Raw genomic sequence first — 24647 nt, forward strand, 5'->3', positions numbered from 1 at the left:
ATAAACCCACAAAGTTTTCACTGCCAATATAATGGAAGGCATTCTGGCGGACAGCCATCTGCACCCGCTGAACAGAGGGATCCTGGGATGACATTGATCGATTTAACAGTAGGAAGGTATTAATGATATTCAGCACTGATGGCTGAGCCACTTCACACTCATTTGCATTTCCATTCATCATCTCAGCATTTATCATTATGAGGAGAATGCCAGAACTAATTAAAGTCTGGGATAACAGGGTGACATGGGAGTCCAGCCGCTACTTATACTAAGGAAATATGGGAAACTTTCCAGCAGGAAGCACACCAACCTTACACCAAACCCAATTAACTTAATTCCTAACTAAACCATTTGAGGGTCCTTCATTTGAATAAACTAAAAAGATGGGACTGAAGTTACACAATGTTGCTTTTTTTTTTTTTCTTCTTGTTTTCTCATAATTTCTTGACTCAAAGACATTGTCTTATAAAGATATTTGAGAGATTTTCTTAGTGTGATCCCACTTCTCCTCAACTATTCTGTTATCTTAGTAAGAAGAAATGCCATTTCAAAAATGTACAATAAAAGTTGAATTTAAAAAATTATGTAACATAATTTGATCTCAAAGGGACATAAAATGTATTGAGATTTCTATGGTAGTAAAGACAGTAAATGTCTGGAACACACTAAAATCTATTGTTTCTGCTCATGTAAGAAGGCTGATAAACCACCTCTCCAAAAGAGACATCAAAATTATTTTTATTTGTTTACTAGGAAAGAAATATGATATTTTTCTTCTTTACAAGCAGAGACTCATTAGCTATACTCTCATAAACAGTCTCATGAGCTGTACTGAAACAACTCCTGTGAGCAAAGCAATTAGGCTTTGGTGCTAGATGTGTCTTGGTAGGTATTTTAGTTTCAAAGACATTCTTGAGGAAAGCTAAGATAGTAACAAGGGTATTAGCAGTTAAACTCTACTTAGGTAAGTTTCCTAGCATCTTTAAGCTCCCTTGAAATTTCCAGGCAGAGGAAAAATATTGATAAGAGAAATGTGTAGTAGTAGAGAAAAGTTTTGTGGATAGTTACTTCTACATTTTAATTTTTATCTTTCAGGGTATAAGTACAAAAACAATCTTTTCAAAAGCAGATTTTAATAAACATTAGCCATGCCAATAGTTCCAAACAATGTTTTATATTTAAAAGAGCATACTCTTTTTATTTCTAGAGACAAAAACAGACATTTCAGCTAAGTTCTAGATAAAGGGCATTGTTTCGTTGTCCTAGAAATTTTCCTCTGTTAGTAATCACCATGTGAAATATCAAGTTCCCACATCCAGAATGAAACATCTGCAGCTTTCTCTCAGCCACACACTTGGGAGAAAATGTGACTTTTTTACTCTCCCACAAGGGTCTTAATAATTTTAAAAGTTAATTCAACATCTTTGTCCATATAGTGACACCTCTCCATACATATCCACAGACCTGAGAAAAAAGCAATGCTTTAAGAAGTGCCCCTTGTGTCTACAGCTATTGGTTCCAAATAGTCAAGAGAACCACACATTAAAATAATATCTTCATATGCCTCTATTGAACTAAGTGAAAGAAATAATGAGTTTCTAGTCTTGGTGTGACATCTTTTAAGCACCTTTTAAGAGCGAATACAACCTTGCTTATATTAAGTTTTCAGTGATTTCATTGTATAGCTCCAGCTGGAATGCTTAGACAAGCATAGACAAGCATGAGTGAGCAGATCAGACTTTTTTTACTGGGCATTGATGAAAAATATAGGCATTTTATGAAAGCAAAATAAAGAGATGCAGAAGGTAATTGCATTCTCCTTTCAGTGAGCCAATTTTAATTTAGTCCTCCTTTGTGGTAACAGATTTATCCTCCTCCTGATACATATTTCTGATCCATTCACATAGTCAGGCAGATTGTAGCCTGTAAAAAAGATCAGTGAACAACAAAGGGTTAGATTATATTGACTTAATGTTGATTAGTTTACAGAGGATTGTCTGCTGCAAAAGATGTTAGAGCTTTTGTAGTTCATTAGCTCTCATCAATTGAACACTGGCTTAAATTAGTACATGTGAATCTTCCCTTCTGTAATGCAATTTCAGCTTGCATTTCATGCTTAGCTTTCCTATATGTACATACACATGGTAGCTGTAGGCAAGGCAAGGCAAAGTCAAGGCAAAGTCAAGGCAAGGCAAGGCAAGGCACGGAAAGGAAAGGAAAGGAAAGGAAAGGAAAGGAAAGGAAAGGAAAGGAAAGGAAAGGAAAGGAAAGGAAAGGAAAGGAAAGGAAAGGAAAGGAAAGGAAAGGAAAGGAAAGGAAAGGAAAGGAAAGGAAAGGAAAATGAAAAATTCAGAATCTTTCAGTTAGATGAGCTTCCTCTCATTTCATCTAGAGAAGTTATCCCACCTGTTACGATCAATATAATCTACAGCACCAGTTTTATCAGAATTATAGCTATTGAAATCCAGTCTCTATAATCACCTCAGGAAATGGCAGTATATTATTAAGAAAAAAAAAAGATTCACATACTTTTGATAGTAATTACTTAGGTGATGCACTTTCTCTTAAGAAATCAGTTGCAATTCTTGGAATTTAAGATTACAGATTTGAACAAACCAGGATTTCTTAAAAATGTTAGGTTTTACCTAAATGTATCAGAAATGTTGTTCTGAAACAGCACTAATATTCCAGCTATTAGCATTTTATTGCCTTTAGGGAGACAGAAATAGCACAGATTTAGAACCATGGGATGATTGAGGTTAGGAGGGACCTCTAGATGTCACCATCCTGCCTGTCACCCCAGCTCAAGTAGGGTCACCGAGACCTATTTGCCCAAGATCATGTCTAGATGACTTTGAATACGTCCAGGAATGGACAGTGCATACAGTGCATAGCCTCTCTGAGCAACCTGTTTCAGTATTTGTGTACTCTCAGAGTAAAAACCTCTTTGTATTCAGGAACAGTTAGGAGTAGAATCAGTTCAGAATAAGAATATTACAAGATTTTTTTAAGTTGCTTCCAATGGAAATGGCATAGAATCATGTAACACAAAATGGCAGTTTTTATCAGTTGGTTTTGTATTACATTTGTGTATTCTTTCCTTGAAAAGTATTCTATTTTTGACTAAAATTCTAGGAAGAAAATAATACAAAAATGAGTTGTAATTGATATTGATTTGTTTCTCATATAGGAAAAGATGTAAAAATAGAGAAAAATGTAGAATGATAATAAAAAAGTTGCTTGTCAAGTCCCTTTTTTTCTTCTTCAATAATTTAATCTAGTCAAAACCCTCTTTCACGTTCAAAATTATTGGATTAGGATAATTCTTACCCTATGCACCTGCATCACCTAATTACCGTTCCTACTGTTGTCCCCTGTGTTCCTCTGGCTGTTAAGCTCATCGACCCATTCATGACAAAAATGAATGTGTTAATACTACTTTAATATAAGCTTTACTAGTAACTAAAGGTGCACATTCTCAGTGTTTAATGTCTCTTGTAAACAACCTTGCAATTTACTGCCTTCAGGTTTCTGATGAGAATAAAACTAGTGAATACACTGATACCAATGATATGTGTATGTGCCGTTCACAGCTATAGTCCACCTGAAAGAAATGTTGTAAGGAAGAACAAAGTGCAAAAACTTGTCAGCCTGTCTCAAACTATACAATCACTATCTTGCCTCCTAGAAAGGTATAATAATCACATTAGTAGCTTTTTTACAACGATGGTAACTTTTTAAACGTGTATTTAAGACCTAATGTGTCAGGGCACATCATTTAGTTAGCTAGTTAGTTAGTTAGTAAGTTAGTTGTTACATGCAGGTACAAGAAATTGAGAAAAGAGTAAAAGTAATATGGTAATATTTTTCTTAAAAAAAAAAAAAAATCCAGCACATTTTATGACTGTAATGGTTTCATTTACATACTTATATTTAACTTCTTAACTAATTAAATATTAGAAAATAAGTTTATATTATTAAAGTAGTCTTTAATAATAATGCAACCTTAAATATGCCTTTTTGCATCTCATCTCAAATAATGCCATAGAACAAAGGACTGAATAAGGTTTGGAAGTTTGAAGGGTTTCTTCAGGCCAGTCATGAAAATAGTCAAATATGCTAGTGCACCTGATTTTGCCTTTTCTTTAATCCATACGGATTATTCATGAATTGAATTTTTGTACATAGATGTTTTCAGGTTCTGAATGTTTAGAAGGTTTCCATACTGAAGTAATCAAAACTGTTCTGTATGATGGTATTTATTATTCATGGTCCTAGTCTAGCAATAAAATAGCTAATAAAACAATCTTAGAGAAAGAAACTCCAGCAAGCTTTCTGTGGCTCCGTTGTAATGGCGAAGGACTTCAGAATCACTTCTAAAGCAATACGCTCAGTGTGCTCCTTCATATGTATTTACAGGAACACATAATAAAGATTATTTTTTATCTCATTTTTATGTCTTTTATAAGAAATAAACAGCATAACGTAACTATGAAAAATAAGATTTCTGGAGAATGGAAATGAAGTTGAACTCAGTAAACAGAAGTATAGCAATCATTATCATTGTAAAACTGAACCACAGAGAATGACTAAGGGGCATGTCTCCACAAAGCATACACTTGAAAATAATTCTGGAAGCTACTGTATTCAAAAGCTACTGTGTTGTGCAGTTATCAGTTGTAGCAAGCCAAGGAAATAATAATAATAAAAATTTGAAAAGCCAATCTCTTGGAAAAAAAAATAGAAGAATAAGGGAAATGGAAGGGGAAAGGGGAAAGGGGAAAGGGGAAAGGGGAAAGGGGAAAGGGGAAAGGGGAAAGGGGAAAGGGGAAAGGGGAAAGGGGAAAGGGGAAAGGGAAGGGAAGGGAAGGGAAGGGAAGGGAAGGGAAGGGAAGGGAAGGGAAGGGAAGGGAAGGGAAGGGAAGGGAAGGGAAGGGAAGGGAAGGGAAGGGAAGGGAAGGGAAGGGAAAAAGAAAGAAAAGAGGGAAAGAAAAAAGAAAGAAAAGAAAGAAAAGAAGAAAAAAGAAAAGAAAAGAAAAGAAAAGAAAAGAAAAGAAAAGAAAAGAAAAGAAAAGAAAAGAAAAGAAAAGAAAAGAAAAGAAAAGAAAAGAAAAGAAAAGAAAAGAAAAGAAAAGAAAAGAAAAGAAAAGAAAAGAAAAGAAAAGAAAGAGAAAGAAGAGAAGAGAAGAGAAGAGAAGAGAAGAGAAGAGAAGAGAAGAGAAGAGAAGAGAAGAGAAGAGAAGAGAAGAGAAGAGAAAGAAAAGAAAAGAAGAGAAGAGAAGAGAAGAGAAGAGAAGAGAAGAGAAGAGAAGAGAAGAGAAGAGAAGAGAAGAGAAGAGAAGAAAAGAAAAGAAAAGAAAAGAAAAGAAAAGAAAAGAAAAGAAAAGAAAAGAAAAGAAAAGAAAAGAAAAGAAAAGAAAAGAAAAGAAAAGAAAAGAAAAGAAAAGAAAAGAAAAGAAAAAAGAAAAGAAACAGCTTGTTTTCCCTTAGCTCCTTTCTGTGATAAGGGAATAGTCTTGTGAATACTGCCAGCCTTATGCCATATGTTACAGGAAACAAGGGACCCTTGAAGAAGAGGCTTTTGAATTATTGATCAATGATTAGCAAATGCAATCGAAATTGTAGACTTGATGTTGTGCAGGGATTCATAATTTATGAGTGGACAAAATAGTAGGTAGCAGAGGTAGTGGTAGGTGATTTCAGCCCCCATATTGATTACTTAAAACAACAGGAGGTAAGTGTAGTGTGACAGACAGTACAAAAACTGACAGCTCACTGCCTGTCCATCACTACAGACAAAGTGCTGGGGGAATAAAGCTTACTGTAGAAGCAAATATATTTCTATTGTGTGTCTTTGGTCATTATGCTATTTCAATAGACCAAAGGACATATTTGTTTATAATTTATGTATTCTCTTAGCATAAAAGATTGATAGCAACCTATTAGAATCTGTAGTGTCTAAATATCCAGATAGTTTGTACATGTTACAGATTGAGAAGCAATGTTGTTTTCTTAGTATATCAGTAAAGTTTTACCTGGAAATGAGGAAGAGGCGAGTTATGCATGCCATTAGTAGCTCTGTTTTCCAACCATTACTGCCTTCCATCAGCTTTTGCTGGGATAATAGATTACTTTACAGAGCTGTTCATGATAGTAGTAACTCATGAGCAGGCTTCTGTCAAGGAAGAACCTTCACTAGAATTCTGTGGGTTGATGAGAGGAAATAGGTAGATAGACAACCATTCTTCAGACTGGGGGATGATTTCTCTGCCTGAGTAAACAATCTATGAATTTAGATAGAGATAACTTTAATGGTTGAAAACATTCTGAGACTGCACTGAGTGATCTAGTGACTTAAGTGTCACAGGAGAAACTTATGGGACATTTAATGGCAAATGATAACCTATTTGGAAATGTGCTATTAGACAATCACATGGCCAGCTGGTGGCTCTTTTCTTAATCTCAATAGATAAATGTGTGCACACATGGAGTCTGAACATGCGATTTCTTTTTCACAATAAGTCAACATTATACAGAAAATTACACAATAGCCTTATTGAATATAAACTACTATTTTTCAACAGCAGAAGAGAAACACAAAGAGCTAACCACATGATTTTGAAGCCAACAATTCTTTGAGTTACACCTGGCTATGCAATGCTGTGTTCATCTTGTCAGAAAATCAAATTGAAGAAGGCAAGCAAAACGGCAGCAGAAGATTTCATCATTAAGTTGAGGTTGGAATAAAAAAAAAGATAAAATGGTTTCTTTGAAGACCAAGATAGAGATCAGAAGCATATGTGGAAAATAGAACATGGCATGTGGATCAGTCAACTCACATAAAACTAGAGGATAATGCAAGGGATATTGAGTGATGAGGGTTGCCTGAAGTCTGTGCCTAAATACAACCAACAATTAACAGAATTTCATTTCAAAATTTATAGTAACCTGTTTACACTAAAACTCCTAGATTTTGTCAGACTTTTTTGTCCAGTAAAAGCAAGGCCATGTTATGCAAAATACAGCTTTACACTTGAAATAGGCATATTTAAAATACAAAGTTATCATTTGTACTAGAACCTTATTATACAAAGAATTACAGATATGCACTAAAGATTTCCAGGGAAATGAGACTTATATCCCCACTGGAGCAACTGAGATAGGACACAAGAGTTCAAACAAATAAAAAATTTGCTTGTTGAATTACCATCAAAGACTGTAACAGCTTGATGCTTTTATCATAAGCAGCACTACATAGTATAACTTCTCAGTTCAAAAAACTACTGGAATGATGACCAAAGAAAATGAGTATTCTGCAAGAGAAATCATCTAGTTCTGTCACCAAATAATATTGCTTCTAATGAAAACAGCAAACTCAGCTGGAGAAGGAGCTAGACCAAATGCAAAGACAGAAGATTAATCAAGTAACAAAAACTCTCCCCTGGAAAGTCTTCAGGGGAGAAAAAGTATATCTTTCTCTGCTTCGTTCTGAATGAACCAAACTGAAGTGTTAAGAGGGAAAATAAATTCTCTGAACCTGTCAACTCTATGTTTTACTGCAAAGAAAAGAGCTATATCCTCCTGCTTCACTTCATCTGTTAGAACTTTGGAAGATCCAATTCACTTTGACCATGCAGAGCTGGTGACATGCTGATGCTCTTTGGAAGGAAAGATTTACTATTTTTTTTCTCAGTCTCCATCACACATCTACAAAGGATAAGTTAGCATAAGTAGTCTGGAACTACAGATTTAGAAGAGTATAAATTTAGATGGAATAAATTCTTAAGTAGAACATAAAAATATAACACGTTTTTAATATAAGTGAGATTTCTTGCTTGAATTCCATGTTAGGTAATCTTAAAGCATGTGATTGATACAATGAGGGTGCAAGTGAACAAGAAATGTAGAATGTGGCGTTAAAAAGGAAACATAAAAGAATATCTAGGCATAATTCTTTGTATAATAATGTTTTAGTACAAATGATAACTTTGTATTTTAAATACGCCTATTTCAAGTGTAAAGCTGTATTTTGCATAACATGGCCTTGCTTTTGCTGGACAAAATGTCTGAGTAAAAGATGCATGAATATTGCTTTTTTCTTATTTATAAAGAAAAGCAAGAATTTTGTCCTTCATAAGTCATGATCTGCTCAGTCTTTGTAGCTTCATTTTTGATGGGTGATATATTCATCTCAAACTCATGTTATTAAATCCTACATAGTGACAAAATATCATGTATTTCTCCCTTTTGTTCTGAGTATAATGGCAATAAAAGTGAGGCTGCACTAAGATTTATGTATCTTCGTGATGATAATGAACTTCCCATTGCTTAAGTTTGGCTGTCCCACTTCCCATTGCTTAAGTTTGGCTCTTAATTCACAGTAATTATTTGCAGAATAAAATACTTTCTATGTCAATTTGTTAGTTAGCTATTTTTTCTCACTGAAAGCTGAAGGGAAATGTGAAAAATGCTACACAGGTTATCTCAGATGAGTTGTAGCTATTTCTGATAACCACCGATCAGCTTGAACTATGTGAAATTCCTTCTGCCTTGTCATACTCTCTGATCGACCAACAGTGTCAAAGAGTACATCCTACCTCTGTGTTTTTTTTTTTGTTTTTTTTTTTTTTAACACATATGGGTATTTTCTTCCTTTATTGAGTCAAGTTTCAAGTATCTGTATAGAAATACAGAATATCCTGTGTTGGAAGTGACATACAAATATCACTGAGTCCAAATTCTGACTCCACAAAGGATGATCCAAATGTGAGAAACACATATCTAAGAGAACTGTGCAAAACCTTGAACACAAACAGACTTGGTGCCATGACTATTGCCCTGAGGAGCCTGTTCCAAAGCCTTCTCTACAGAATCTTAGCATGTCCTGAGATAGAAGAGATTTCCCATGAAATCTGGGAAAAAATGCCACAAATCATAGCTCATTAGAGCAGTTTTACATTTTGTTATTCACCAAAGAATGCACTACAGTCAAGCAAAAGTTTACAGGCAATTTGGTGAGGCAGGAGGATAATATTTTCATGGATCTTATAACAGTAAACAAATAAAGAATAAAAAAATGACAATGATTAAATATAATATTAACTATTTCCCTCACAACCTCACTGTTGATCCAAGAATTGCTATTCTGCTTCTTCATCTACTGAATGGAAAGCACATCTGATAAAAATGATAATATGAATGAGTTTGAAACTTAGCTAGTATAACTGTGAGAACATATACCTGTGGTCTTTCCTTCTTGGAAACTGTTATGTGAACATGCATTGTCCAGAAACAAAGCAGAAGAAGGAACTGAAAGTCCCTTGGAAATGTAAAGTGAAAATATAAAGCTTGACTTTGCTCATCCATATCAGCTACTGTATATTTCTGTGGAAAAAAAAAAAATAAAAAAATGTCCCTTTTGCTTTACTTAGTTTTGCACTAGGGAGAGGAGAGAGTGAGCAGTGAGAAAAAGGGGGAATATCCATGGTGGGGCAGCAAGGAGGTGTGAAAGTAAGAATAGGCAAATGTAATTTGATCTGCTAAAAGAGCATTTTGAATGCAGGAACAACATAGTCTGAATGGTACAAAAGAATCTCAGAAGAGAGGAACACTCATGTTGAATGGAATGTTTTTATAATAGATGTCTGGGTTGCTCTTCATTTAAATATTTTAGAACTAAATTATTGACAGTCAGGGAGAGGGTAGCTCACTGACATATATTTCACACATTCTTTAACAAAACTACAATGTGATGTGATGATGACACTTCCAGAGAAACAAGTAAGTCGGAGTGATTTTACTAGTAAGTACAGAGGGCTAAATAGCAGCAACGTGCCTTGGATGTTGCATTCAAGACTCTGTTTCAACATTTTACTGTAGTAGGCTATGTCATGCTCTTGCATATCAATATGCACCTGTCAAAAACTCCTCACGTTGTCAGTTTCTTCTTATTTTTTTAATACATGTGATGTGAGAAAAGCTTAGGAGAACAAGACTCTTACAGTCTGCAGTTAGTAGCTATTGGGAGACTAAGATTAGTCTTCCAAAACTGTGAAGAGGTTCTCATGAAGATAAATCCAGGATTTTTACTGAGGTACATGACAGCAGAATGACAGACAATGGTTATAAATTGCATCAGAAGAGGTTCTTATTGGATATTGGGAAAACTAAACAAATAGTTTTTCCAAGTATAATTGGAGCATGTTATTCAGCGAGACTGTGAAGTCTCCATTCTTGGGTGTTTGCAAGACCAGATTTAATAAAGCCCTGAGCAAACTGTTCTGTCCTCACAGGCAACTTTGCTTTGAGCAAGCAGTTGGCAATAAGACCTTCGACAATCCTTTCCCTTCTCAGCTCTTCCCTAATTCCAAGATGTGCAAAGAATATTAAGGTTAAATCTATACTTTGATTTCTAGTTGTGGTCCAGCAAAAGCCAGTTTTAGGAGCCAGAAAGATTATCTTGCACTGGCTTATTCCATTCTGAAGCTTATATAAAGAATATTGCAAATAAATTTTAAATAAAATTTACATTCAAGAATATGCTAGTATCTGATGAGCTGCACTGAAAATCTGAATGAAAAATAATTCAAAAGATAATGTGTATGTTCACAAATATATGAGCTTGTGTGACTTACACAAACCCACTCTCTATATAAAGTCCTAAGAGATGCTTTTGAAAAGTGTTGAGTTAGGTGTGGTACAGGGTTAATCTCAGAAACATTTAGAATGCCTTTGAAGGTTCTAATGCTTGAAGTGAATGGTGAAAAACTTAAAGACAAATAAATGAAGAACGAGGCTCTGTGTCAAGAAATAGTCTCATTCACAAAGGGGAAAATTAATTTTCAAATAAACAAATTACTGTGATATTGTAAGTTTGGATCAGGCCTGAACAACACAACTTGTACAGTGAAAAAAAGAAAAGTTACTTTCATCCTCAAGTGATCAAATGATCTTTTGTTTGTTTAGGGAAAAGTAAATTACACATATGCAAAAGAGTAGGACTTTCACATAGAATTATAATGGATTTGGAAATGTTGCAATAAAAAGGAAAGAGCATCACTGTTTGATAGCTAATATTCCTGTTGATGAATGTACTTAATGTGTCTCTATGTACCAAAATGAACTCCTGTGTCTGTAAAGATGCTTTTTTTTTTTTTCCGGGAACAAAGAAAAATATGTTCTACCTCTTCTTGTCATTTAGAAAGCAGGACAGTAACTTTATTCGAGTTGATCAGAAAATGGTGATCAAAGAATCATGGAGTTATAGAACTGGAGAATCATAGAAGGGCTTGAGATGGAAGGACCTTAAAGATCAGCTAGTTCTAACTCCCCTGATGGGGGAAGGGTTGCCACCCACCATGTCAGGTTCCCCAAAGCCCCATATAACCTTGACTTGAACAATTCTACAGTTGGGGTATCCACAAATTCTCTAGGCAACCAATTCTAGTGCCTAATCAACCTCTGAATAAAGAATTTCCTCCTAACATCTAACGTAAATCTTCCTTCTTTTAGATTAAAGCTATTCCTCCATGTCCTATCACCTTATAAGTAATTGACACTAAAAATGTGTTTTATTTCAAGTAAGCTGTAAAGTTTCCAATGAGCTCCGTGTGATTTCAAGCTTTGTGAAGTAGAACACAAATCTGGTCAATCTTCTGCGATCCTGCAGATCAAAAGTATGGTTTTTATGCTTCCTGAGATTAGCTAGACTTTCACACTCCTTTATTTTCACTTTGAAAATTTGCATTTTCTTATTTTCACTTTGACCAGTGCCATTTCTTTTTCAATCTAGAACTGACTGTTTCCTTGAAGGCCTTGTGCTGAGATGATTGCCTCTACATTGGTGTATAGGCAGTTAAAATCCTAAAATAATATGAATCATAAACAGATTAAGAGCTTCCTCATATGTCCAAACAACACATCCTCATTGTTTGGCCTTTCTGGATCATGGCTTTAAATAGCCATTATTTTCTCGTATTAGGAAGCTAAACTTTTTACTTCTTCCACTCATCTTTTTACTTCTGTTCTGCACACTTAGAATGGTGAGAAAGAATCTAAACCCAAACAATTGAGAATTGTCTCTTTGCTGCTGCAGTCCTTATGAGAGAGGGACTTTGCATAAAACAATCTGCCCTTCTGTGCAAAATTAAAGGAAAAAATATATTTTAACTTTTTTTCTTATTGTTTTCTTAATTAAAGAAACAAACAAACAGCATGAGTCAATGACAAAAGTCAAAAGGAGAGTAGAAGAGAAAAAAAATCGGAATACTGAAAATTAGATTTAAAGATTTTCATTAAAATAAAAAAAAGAAATGAATTATTAACATACTTGAAAATCTAACATGGCAAACTTTACTGGAAAATATCATTAACAATTCTGATCTCTCTTTTCCACTGGGGATGAAAACAGGCATGACCCACCCTGGGGTAATTTTAACTAAAGGGCACCACTTGAGAATTCTCTTAATAATCTCAGTCTCAAGTCCTTCAGCCAGCACCAGTCACCTTGTAATGAGTATTCGCTTCACAATAATCTCCCTTTTCCTGAAAAAATGGTATAAATAGAATTACAACACAATTGCCTCCTTTTATCTGATGAATGTGAAGCAGCAATATTGTGTTAGCGGGCATTTTTGGAAGATATATTGGACTTTAATAAAATTTGATCAATGCATTTAAGTCAAATTGAATTATATGTAAGTGGATAGGGTTGACATATGTTTCAATATCTGCGAGTGATACATTATTCTCCAGTGAGCATAAAATTTAATGAAATATAAATACCCATTAATCCTCATGTTTCAACCAATCAGTCACCGTTGCTCCTGCCTGCTGTTAGCAGAAGCAGGCCCAGAAAGTCATCTGTTTTATCTAAGCAGGAGCTCCAAACTGGAAAGACATCAGAAAGCTTGGGGAAGTGAGAAGGCACAGAATAGGAAAAAGTATGCCAACACTTTTGTTGTTTATGCTCTCTAAAATGAGATAGGGTAATGCTGAATTCTCTCTTTTTAACAGAAATTTAAAGAAGTAAGCATTAATCAGAACCTTTTAAATTGGAATTCTACAATAATAATATTCAGACAATTTTTAAAAAAATTGTTTTGTTTTCTTTTTAACAAAGTCTATCATATTCTCCATTCCTATAGGGACTTTTTATGGCATAGTTTGAATTTTTGCAGAGCAAATGTGTGAGAAAAATAATGCAGAAAACCAAGATCAATTTTGCCTGGTATTGTCTCTAGTACTAGCAATATGATAGAGTCAGACTTTGAAATCTGTGCTACACAGAACATGAGAAAATATGCCGTAGATTAATATGTAAACAACAAAAAAGATCTGACATTGGAGTTTCATATTTTACTGAGCATTTACTTTTGTGCAACTGCACTTCGAAATAGCTATAACTTTGATTAAAACTTAAACAGAGTAGCACTAAATTGTACCAACTCCGAACTAAAGAAAAAAAGAAAAAAATTAGAAAGTTTATTGTCTAACTTTTCAGCTGATATTTTTAATATTATCTAAGCACCAAATTGTGAAATCTTTTTAATTTTCATATGGAATGATTCTATCAGTAAAATAAAAAAACTGAATCAAGTTAACAGGCACAAATCTTAGGTAAGCACCAAGTCAATCTTCCCTCAGAATTTTTAAGTAATTTAATAAAAAAAATTATATATAATGAAGTTTTATTTCAGGACTATATTTTGATGCACTTGTAACCCTTGTCACAAAGCCAACAAGTAATTTAATATGGAAAATGCACATGTTTAGAATCTCTTATCTAACTACTACAGAACACTGCTTAGAGGCAGTCTCAGATATTTCAGTACAGTTTTCTAATCACTGGATATAACATAACCTTCTATAGGTCTCCTTCAGTTCCCCATTTCAATAGTCAATTAACTGAACACTTGTTAGGAACTAGCAAGAATTAAAAAAAAAAAAAAAAATTTCCCTGTCTCATGTATAAAAATACAAGATAGGAGACAGTGTGAACATCCTCTGTGATACACGAATGGTGATATGGGAGGATACAGGCTTATATCATGTGCTTTGTGCTCCATTATGTGGAAAGGTGCACTACACACTTTTTCTTAGATTCTTAGAATGTGCTTGGAACAGCATACTGACAAAACTCTTGCTTTTGCATTGCTCTCTTAATCAATGCAGTGCTCTCTCAAACTATTCTTATTTAGAGATTTATAACATTGAGAGATCAGTAGGCTTACAAGCTTCCACATCCTCCTGCTTTGAAATCTTGCAAAGGAGAGATTTCTGCAATGGTGTACAACATGAAGAGGAAAATTAAATTGCATATTCTGCTGATAAGATTTTAATATGCCATCGTGATGATAGATCATTTTGATACAAGTTGGAAGTTTTCAAATTTTGGTGCTTGTATTAGAATTTAATGTCCTGATATTTTTCAGTGAACCACAGTCTTGAAAATTTATTAAAAATTTACTTAAAAATTTACCTACAATTCATGAACAGAACTATAAGGAACGTCTGACTCTACCATACTTCAGATTGCATTACTTAGCATTCGGAGAATGCTAACAGAATAATTTTTTACTTTAAAGAGATCAGTTGTATATCTTGTCATGTTTGGAAACCTTTCACTTCATCTTTGTATTCTACAAGCCTCAGATATCAAGTGCTAAACTGGGGGTGTATTTCTTAGTCAGTAGCTTTTGGAAACTTATGTGATACCAACAAAGAATGAGGTTGATATTTTTCTAGTGAGTTTATTTAACAATACATCTAATATGGCTACAATATTGCTATAAATATAAAGGCAGCTCCTTTGGAAGTCCCTTTTGTCTTCCAGTACAAGGTGGCTACAAACTGAAGCCTACAATGAGAAAATTTTTCAGATTCACTAATGGCTTTGGATGGCCTTGAGCACTGGGTGCTCAGTTCAGCACAGCAGTTTCAAATACTACTATGCCTCAAATCTGGCCACATTTCCCCTGCTCCTCATTTTCTTCAGACCGTAAAACTGCACCTAACTGCACCTAGTTGATCTGAGTTGTGAAAGTCTTGAAGAGCTACCTTCTGATAAGCATGTCTCTATCAGTGTTCTGCATTTTAGCATTTTGACATATCCCTTGCTTCTGATTTTTTTTCAGCAGGTTATATCTTACTTTTGGTTATAAGCTTGATGAATTCCCTGCAGAGTATTCTTGGAAATTTCTGGCTGACATTGCAAAGGTTCTAAGATATCAGTAGACACTTGATGTATGCATTTGAATTTTCCATTTTCTTGGTATGAAAGTTATACTGTCATTTGTGCAGTGTGAAATACGTATGAATTGTTTAATAGCAATTCTTTCTAGTAAACTGAATAAACTCGGAATAAAAAACTGTCTTAAAACATGGTCTGCTTAACTGCAAAGCATGTTGTAGTTAAAAACAGTGCCCCTCTAGTCTTTAACTCAGAAGCAGACTAAATTCTCTGATGAAGTACCAAAGACAATTATACAATCTCTTTTCTTCTGAAAACCTTGTACTTTTTCGCAATGAGAAATGGCTTGAAATGCCACTACGAGATATGATTTAGTAGCTTGTGGTACTGGGAATGGGAGGGTGGTTGGACTAGATGATCTCGCAGGTCGTTTCCAACCTTGCGATTCTATGATTCTATGATTCTAAGCTTTACTCTAGAAAGGACAAAAAGCTGTATGTGAAAAGTATTTAGAGATTTGCAAATCGGAATAACTTACGAGAAACAAAACTTTCTAGGTCAACCAGAAGTTTTAAAAAATGAATTTTTAACATAATGTGGAAGTAAAATACAAAATAATAATAATAAAAACAATAGTAATACCATGGTGGACCAGATCAAAGATCAAACCAGATCCCCCTGAAGACTGTGAGTATTTTTCTTTTGTTAGGAAGTTATTTTAAATCAGAACCAGAGAAAGAAAATAACAAGAAAAATAATTTTAAGAATACCCTTATATAGAGAGATTTCCTCAATGTATGATTAAGGTAATCTTTAACTCAAGGGCAGAGGAGGGGGATTCACAAATTCATAGAATCAGAATTTCTTAATGTGGAAGAGATCACCTACTTGCAACTCACCTTTTGGGCAGGGCTGCCACCAACTAGATAAGGCTGCCTTGGGCCCATTCATTCTGGCTTTGAATGCCTCCAAGGATGTTTTTAACAGAGATTACTCTGTTAAAATGAGATTCCTCTGATCTGGAGCTCAATTATAGTTTTATTCAGGCGTTGTCAATTGGAGATGCCTTTACTGTGCTCTAGGAGATGTAGAAACCATCTTTCATAGTGCTTTTATATTTGTTTGAAATAAAACTCTGTAGACAGCATCCCATTAGTAGCAATAAGAATAATAAATATTTACATTACAGTAAAAGTGTGGTATAACTCACTCTATCAGTGATGTCAGTAGGCTGTCAGAGTAACAATAGGTAAGTAGCTCCCACTCAGTCACTTTTCTCTCCTACAGACTCATAGTTGCAAACTACAAGCTGTAATTTTATTTAAATTGCATGATAAATAGACATCACTGGATCATCTGTCAGTTTCAATAGAACATAAACAGAAGAAGCAGAACAGCACTGAAAGCCTTAAATGTGTATGCATTTGTCTATACAGTATGGCAAGACCTTTGGAAGTGGCCTGAGTTTGGGACAAATGGCTAAAACATATCAAGTTGCTGTGATTCTAAACAAATCAAAACGATACTTCCCATGAAATGATCAGAGATATGATGGCCAGATCTTTATGAAAACATGAGCATCAATGTTACTCCTGGTACTATTAAAACAAATTCAGTGCTTTCAGTTCTTGGACTGTTTTATCAGCAGTCTCCTTCACTTGCACTCCTCGGATCTCCTCAGGGGAAACTCACTGCTTGAGTGAGGGAAATTTCCTGCCTGAATTGAGGTCATCTCAGCTTCTGGCTCATCCCCTCATGGAAAAGCTTCACTCCTACTACTCTCTAATAAATCCATCTAGACACTAGCTACAGTAAATTTTGTCAGTAATATCTGATGAAACAATGGGAAACTTACTGGGGACAGACTTATTCTGTCAAAAAAAGTTTCCTTCTGTTGAAGTGGATTTTTTGAGGGCAGGAGGTTTAATGTGTTAAAATAAGAGCAAAATACTCGTTCATTATTGGGCTACATCACTCTGACAACTTTGTGTGGTGGGTGTCACCTTTACTAATGTAGACTTGCATGGATGGATGTGAAAGAGAGGATCACATTTACCAGAAACAGTAGTGATTCCGTGAAAACAAATATGAACTGTCCCATACAGAGTAAACTTAGCCTCAGAATAACAAACTCTTTAGTGATTACAGTACTTATTTGCTCTGAAAGTAGCTAAAGTTCACAGCTCTGAACTTATTCATGAAAAGCAATGTGTGAACCCTTGGAATATCGGCTGTATGATGAGATTGAGGAAAGACTTTGCATTTCTTCATTGTGTATTTTGGTTTGGTTCATTTCTCCCCCCCAAAAAATGCAGATCAATTTTTTTGCAGAATGGAACTGTGAAATCCTGAAAATTTCAGGAGAGCCTAAAAGCTTTCTTGACCAACTCATAGTCCTTAATTAACTTGGCCTTGAAGTGATAGGTGTGACAACTCTTAATTAGTCTTGAAAATCAGTGCCGATATGCTACTTCTACAGACATTAATCACATATGACAAAATCATAAGCCTGACTTTTCATTTACAAGAAGTAATTCAGATTCATCTAATTCAGCAGAAATTGACTGCTTGGGTCTTTCTCATACATGCTGATCAGAAGCATCTGTTAGTCTCAGCGACAAAGAACACGAAATATTTTTCCTACCCAAGTAACAACTCACTAAGACATGAAGAATAAAGTCACTGTTAGAATGAGAGTACAGGAATTGCCTTGTAGATCACACTGTATTGACATGTTCTATTCTAATTTTGATTTAGGATTTTTAAAAGAAAAGGCCTAAATGATATTTATAGGCTATGCAAATACATCTTTCTTCTATTCCCTGCCAGATCTTCTCATTCTTCCTTTGCTCCTCCAGCCTAGTATCTTCCTGAGTTTATTTTGTGAAATTAACAACGAAAGACTGGTATATTCCTTTAAAAAGTGAAATACAGATTTAAGTTTATATTCAGAATTAATATTAAATCAAAATAAGCCAAAAATGAAATTGAAATAATAGAATGAAGAATTAACTGATCTTTGAAAGCATCTGTTTTACTGTATTTCTCTTTCTCATATACAAAGAGCAGAGGTACTTCTGGAAAATATGCTATTGATGTAAATCTTTACAGTAGCTGGCTTTCCCCACGTATTTGCAACTGCCAGGGCAATAAATTTTGAACAAAACAATGTACTGATGGATTGGAAGATAAACAGACTTTAATTTATACTGTCAAACAGTTTAGTGTTATGGCATGGCAGCATTACCACATTGATAAATTTAAGAATAATCTGGCTTTGCAATAAGAATGAGTTGGTTTGGTATCATTCAGAATATACATATTTTGTAGTTCATACATTATTGTAGAGAATAGTCAAATTAGAAGAACTCCGGTGAAATACTTCTTTAAGATACAAAATGCATCAATAAACTATAATATAGTTATTATTTATTATACTGCATTACAAGTAAATATTAAAAGAACTTTAAATTTGTAGCTGAACAGAAGTAATAATGAAAGAGAAACAGCTTCCTTGTGCAAACACAGTACAGTATGTTGGTTAAGAATTACCTTCGTATGTAGAGATATTGAAGAGTGCTTAAGTACAGAACTCCTCTTTTTACTGTGTTTCTGCCCTTTATCGGCATAGCCAAATGCTTTATAAGTTTAAAGTATATGCCCACTCTAAAAATAATTGAATTTATTTGATTTTCTCATACTACTAGTGAATTGGAATGGTATGGTCTTCTGAGAACTTAAATGATCTTCTGTACAGAATACAAATAGAGGTTGCTCCAAAAGTAATGCCTCCTATTTATTTCCGTGGAAATTGCAACAGATGCAAAGAACACAGTAATACTATTTGATAGAGTGAATTCTTAGCTGCAAAACACTGTTTTTCAACATAATCACCACCACTGTCTGTACATTTTTGGTACTGGTAAACAAGAGCTTGCATGACCCCCGTGCAAGAATTTGAACCAGTGAAGGTGATCCACTATTATTGTCACCACTGCTGAAATGCACCACCCAAAACTTCACTGTACTCATATCCACTGTTTGGTCTCCATAAACTCTCAGCAAGCATTGATGAATGTCAGTGGGTGCAATTTTTTTTGCAAAAGGAATTCAGTTCAGTTCAATTCAAGCCTTTGCTTGACATGCACTTCCGTGTCAGATGCCACTGTGCCAGACTCCCTGTCTTCTGCCGTCTGTCACATGGCAAAAAAATGTAACAGAATACTGGGGGGAAGGTCTCTACTGCTGTACCACCAGCATCTAAAATCATGAGCCAGTATAGTAAAAATAGGAAGCATTATTTTCAGAGCATCCTAGTATTGTGAATGTATGATTTCAGGTGGGTTTGTTATCATTTTAACAGGAGTAACAGTTCTTGTTTCTTGTTATTAAAGACACCTACCTAGATGGAATATTTAGATGGGAATATTGTTTAAGATTTTTCTTTATGATATTCTTGAAAATAAAGAATGATGCATATCAAATGAAGCAAAATTTTGTAATGAGTTGAAGCAAGAGCTTCTCCAAAGTATGTTCAGCAGAGAATTCAGAGTGGGATTTGTCTACTGGGATTTCTCAGGGATTAGTTCTAGACTTGCATTTTATTTTAGTGTCTGGAATTAAATATGAACTAAAAATTTGGATAAAAATTACATATATTACATATAACATGTGGCAGATTGTCAGTCATAAGCAGTCATTTGAAGTGATTCATTTCATTGGATAATATGTGGGCATATTCAGTTTAATGGTCCATTCATATGAAAATGTGATTTAGCACAGCTGAAAGTAGCATCAGACATCTATGACTCTATGCAAAGAATTTGCTGCCACAGGTTTTCTTCTGGGAGAACAGGTCAAAAAAGATTTAAAGTCTGTAATAGAAAAACAGTCCACTGTGAACATCATCAATGTTCACAGCTGTATCAAAATGAGCTCAATTCAGATACTCAGAAAGAGTAATAATAATCTGGAAATAATGACTCCTCTGGGCAAGATATTCATGATGTTGATGGCGAATCACTGCAATATATAGATGAAATGGACACTTTTTGAGGACCGTTGAAAATAAACAAACTGTTAAAGAATTATAAGGAAATAATTAAAGATTTCCAACTGTTTATAGTGTTAAAAATGTGACTTGATACTGGTATAAATCCTGAATTTAGCCTACAAAGCAATATTATGTCCTGAGCAAGACTTCAAACAAACAATATGGGAATATTATGTATTTTTTGTTATAAAATCTTTCTATTTAGCAATGAAATCTGTCTGTATCTAAGCTCGATATTGTTGGACTCTGAGCTTGAAATTATCTCTAAATGACTTAATGTATTTTCTTGGTTACTATACATTGAATTGACTTAACATACAGCTACCTAATCTCAAAATCTGATATCTCAATTTCAAATTAATGCTGTATGTTTATTAGAAAGATCTGGTTACTGAAGCTCTTATTATTGGAAAATCAAATAATTTATTTCCCTAGTAAAATATCTGCTGAATTAAAGTATAACAATGTTGCACTTGAGTCCTGCTCCTTACACACATGTTGTTACAGCAAAGAACTTACAGTCTAATCAGAAAAGAACAAAACCAGCAGAATTATCCTTGGCATCTTCTTGCACGTACATAAGCAATTCTTCAGCATCTTTACAGTGACAAAAAAATTATGAAGGTAAATAGTAAGATGTAAACTTTGAAAACTGAGTGAAATATTTTCTTAGGAAATTTTCTTCAAATAATATTAATTTTCATCAATTAAGTAATGATTAAAAATGTGTCTTGGTGAAACTTGGTATTGCTAAGATGTAACTCAAATTGTATGGTTCTGCCATTCTTATATTTTTTGTTTCTCTGAGACAAGATTTTTTATCCCTTGCAGAACAGATATTTTGAAAATTTGAAGAGTATTGCACAGCAATTTTAACTTTTACCAGAAATAATTTGTGGCACTGATTAGCAGCTTGAATTGCCTTAAGAGTTGATTGGTTTTGGTTGAGTAGATCACTCCAGGTCTGTTTATTCACAGTGCTCACATCAGCATCAAAATTCCCTTTTTGGTTTTGATGCTTTGTCTCACGAGACTTATGAAATAATTATTTGTTCCTCATTATCCTTGTGTTCCAGATATGTGCATCTACCAACCTGCTGTTTGTAAAATGAGACTGAATTTGTATGATTCCTGGAAAGAGTCACACAGGGATAGATCAGAGTGAGATGAAATCTGCTAGGTAGTTTCTATGAGGCTTTGCCAAAGAAGAGAACAAGAGCCTGGATTATATCTTGGATAAGCACAGTTAGAGAAATATGCTTCCATTCAGTAAGTTCTTCTTGTGAAATCATCCATGGAACCTTGGCAAGATACCTTCAGATCATTAATATCTTGAAAAAGAGTTTGAGAATGACAGAATTGTCATAGTCTACAGAGGATAATTTGTACATCCCTTCAGCAATAGAATTTTCGACAATTGTTGCCCTGCTTAAATCAGCTAATTTCAGTTGCTGTTTAGAATTTCGAAGTATCTTATATATTTTTCATCTTCTTTTTTTTTTCCTTGGGTAACCTGGAATCGTTTATGACTAAATTACATCTTTTCTTTGAGAAGAAAGTGAGGGACTTGCTCAGTTATCACTGAGGCATCATACATCTGTATGCAAGCTAGAGAGGAATGAATACTTGCATTATTTGCATTACTTTTTCTGATAAAATGCATGACAAAATGTTCTATATTGCTGTTTTTAACCATGCATATTCTCACAGAATTTTTCAAGAAAGCTCTTGTTGGTACGAAGTGTAATTTAGCCTTCCACTTCATGGCTCTTTACTTACAGTGATTCTACAAAAATTAACCCCAGCTAGAACTCACCCTTTTTTTGAATTAATCTTTTTATTTGTAGGCATTCTAGGAAGACTCTTCATTTGAAGATGCCAGAGATCAGTTGCAAACTAAAATCCATAATCCACCTTTGTGTCAGTTTAGCAAATTAATTAAGGGAATTTTAATTTCTCCTTTAACCAAAGGTAGTATGGCATATACTCTGAATTACATGATGTGTAATGTAACTGAAGTAATATTAACTTCAGTGTCAAGATGTTTTTTAACAACTCAAAGCTAGTCAAATCGTTTGCTGCATTTCCTCACATATTTGAAATTATATATGACAAAATAAATCCGAATATAAATGTGAATTTCAACTGCTACATGTTTTAAAGTTTTTCTTTTTTCAAATGTATTAATGTAAAATGACTGACACAATGATTTTTTGTTCTTAATTGATGCCGGTACCCTCCTGCATATGAGCTGCTGATGTGAGCACAAACATTTAAAATATATTTGAAATGTTTGGCTCAACAAAAAGGGTCAGAGTAAGAGAGGAAGTGGCAACTCATACCTCAATACAAAAAAAAAACACTGAAGCTTGTAGCCCTGGAGTATGTCCAGAGAATGGCAACAGAGCTGTGAGGGATCTGGAGCACAGCTCTGCAGCAGCTCAGGGAACTGGGATTGTTTAGTGGAAAGACGTGGAGAAACAGAAGAGACCTTAAGGATTTCTGCAACAACCAGAAAGGAGCTTGAAGTAAGGTGGGGGCTGATTTACTCTTCTGATGAGGTGGTAGTGACCTCAAGTTTCACCAGAGGAGGTTCAGGTTGGATATTAGGAAAAAGAAAGAAGAGTTGTAATGCCTTGGAACAGGCTGCCAAGGGAGATGGTGAAGTAACCTGTCCCTGAAGATGTTCAAGGAACATGTAGGTGTGGCACTGAGCAATATGGTTAGCGGAAATTGCGGTAATGGGTTGACAAGATGATCTTGGAGGTCTTTTTCCAATCTTAATCATTTTGTGATGCTATGATTCTATATCATCCCGCTGTTTCACACCTGACTAACTCACTGAATACTGAAAGAATGTAGGTAATCCCTAATAAATACAAAAAGTGGTCTAGATGAAAGATGGAGAAAGACTTTTTATCAGTAAAAGGAGCAATAATTTCAAATAAAACAGGAAAGATTTAAATTAGATATTAGAAAGAAACTTGCCTAACAAATTGGTGAGGTATCAGAAAAGAAGAGGAGAAATTTTGCTGAGACTAAGCAGGGTGCCTTTCTTTGCAAATATTATATTAGCTTGCTGGTTTTACAAGTTTACAGAAAAATTCTATTGTATAGAAAGAAACTTTTATTTTTCAAGAAGATATTAGTACCAAGGCTAGTATTATTAGGTTCCTGCACCATGTAATTGAGTATCTTGGCATTTAATGCTAAGGATTCATTAGCACAGAGGATTCTAGGCTCTTCATATTCCAATGCAGTTCTTATAGAGTCATGAAAGTGTAATGAATGCTGAAGCATCCCACTGAAACCAGAGGAGCATCAAAGGGTGGATAATATTTAAACATTCATAACTACCTATATATTTAAATAACAGCTTTTGAAATGTTTTTCCTTGAAATGAATAATAGGGATAAATTTGGTTTTACGTGCTTTCAAAAAGGTGAGAGTTGGATTTTTGATCTTCTACTTCTTCAAAGAGTTCATTAAGATGTAAATAAGACATAGATAACTCCTACTTCAAGTTTATTTAATAGCAAACTCACCTTAAGGAAGGTAAGCTGAGAATGCAGACTAGATTTCTCTTGCCAGGTACAATATAAGATCATAAATTCTGGTTTGCCAATCCAAGTCACTAGGATTCTGGAATAATTTGGGGGCATTTGTAGTATCAAACACACGATAATGTTGATGGAAATATGGAGATGATCACATCTCCAGAAACTTTGAAAATTTCAATTTTAGATTTGGACAACAATGCTGGATCAATGCTGGACCTACATATTCACTCCACTGGAAGTCTTATTTTTGAGAAGTATAGCATTGGTGATTTTCTTCTGTGTCTTGATACAAGAAAAATCAAATATTCATGCAAAAAAAAAAAAAGTTCCTATTTGATGGACTTTGTTTAGCTATGTAAGTAGTATTCAGACAAAAACACTTCTGTCTTTGAATCAGATGTTGACAACCATTTTACATTCTAATGTCTGAAGCAACAATTAACTAATATACACTGTGCCTACATGTGTGACTGAAAAGTACAATCATCTTAAAAGCTAATGAAATGATTTGCATTTAGCATTGCAGAAGATCATAAACTACAGTAAAAGAAAATATAGCAAATTTAGCATTGTACTTGAAAGAGTTTTGAAATTCCTTTTTCTACTATACAGTTTTTCTATGAAATTTTAATACAGACATTAAATTTCCATTGCGTCATCTCCAAGATTACATTTAGTTTCTTTATAAATGTGTTTCTTATGGGACGTGATGCTTTCTCATTTACTGAAGCTCTACAAAGGGTGTCATTGTAATAGTGTTGTACATAACTAACCTTTTTAAATTGAGTAATTACTACACTTAATATATAATTAACAATATATATTATTATATTTAAATATTTAT

Source organism: Lagopus muta, chromosome 3, assembly GCF_023343835.1.
Source record: "Lagopus muta isolate bLagMut1 chromosome 3, bLagMut1 primary, whole genome shotgun sequence".
Classification (NCBI taxonomy): Eukaryota; Metazoa; Chordata; class Aves; order Galliformes; family Phasianidae; genus Lagopus; species Lagopus muta.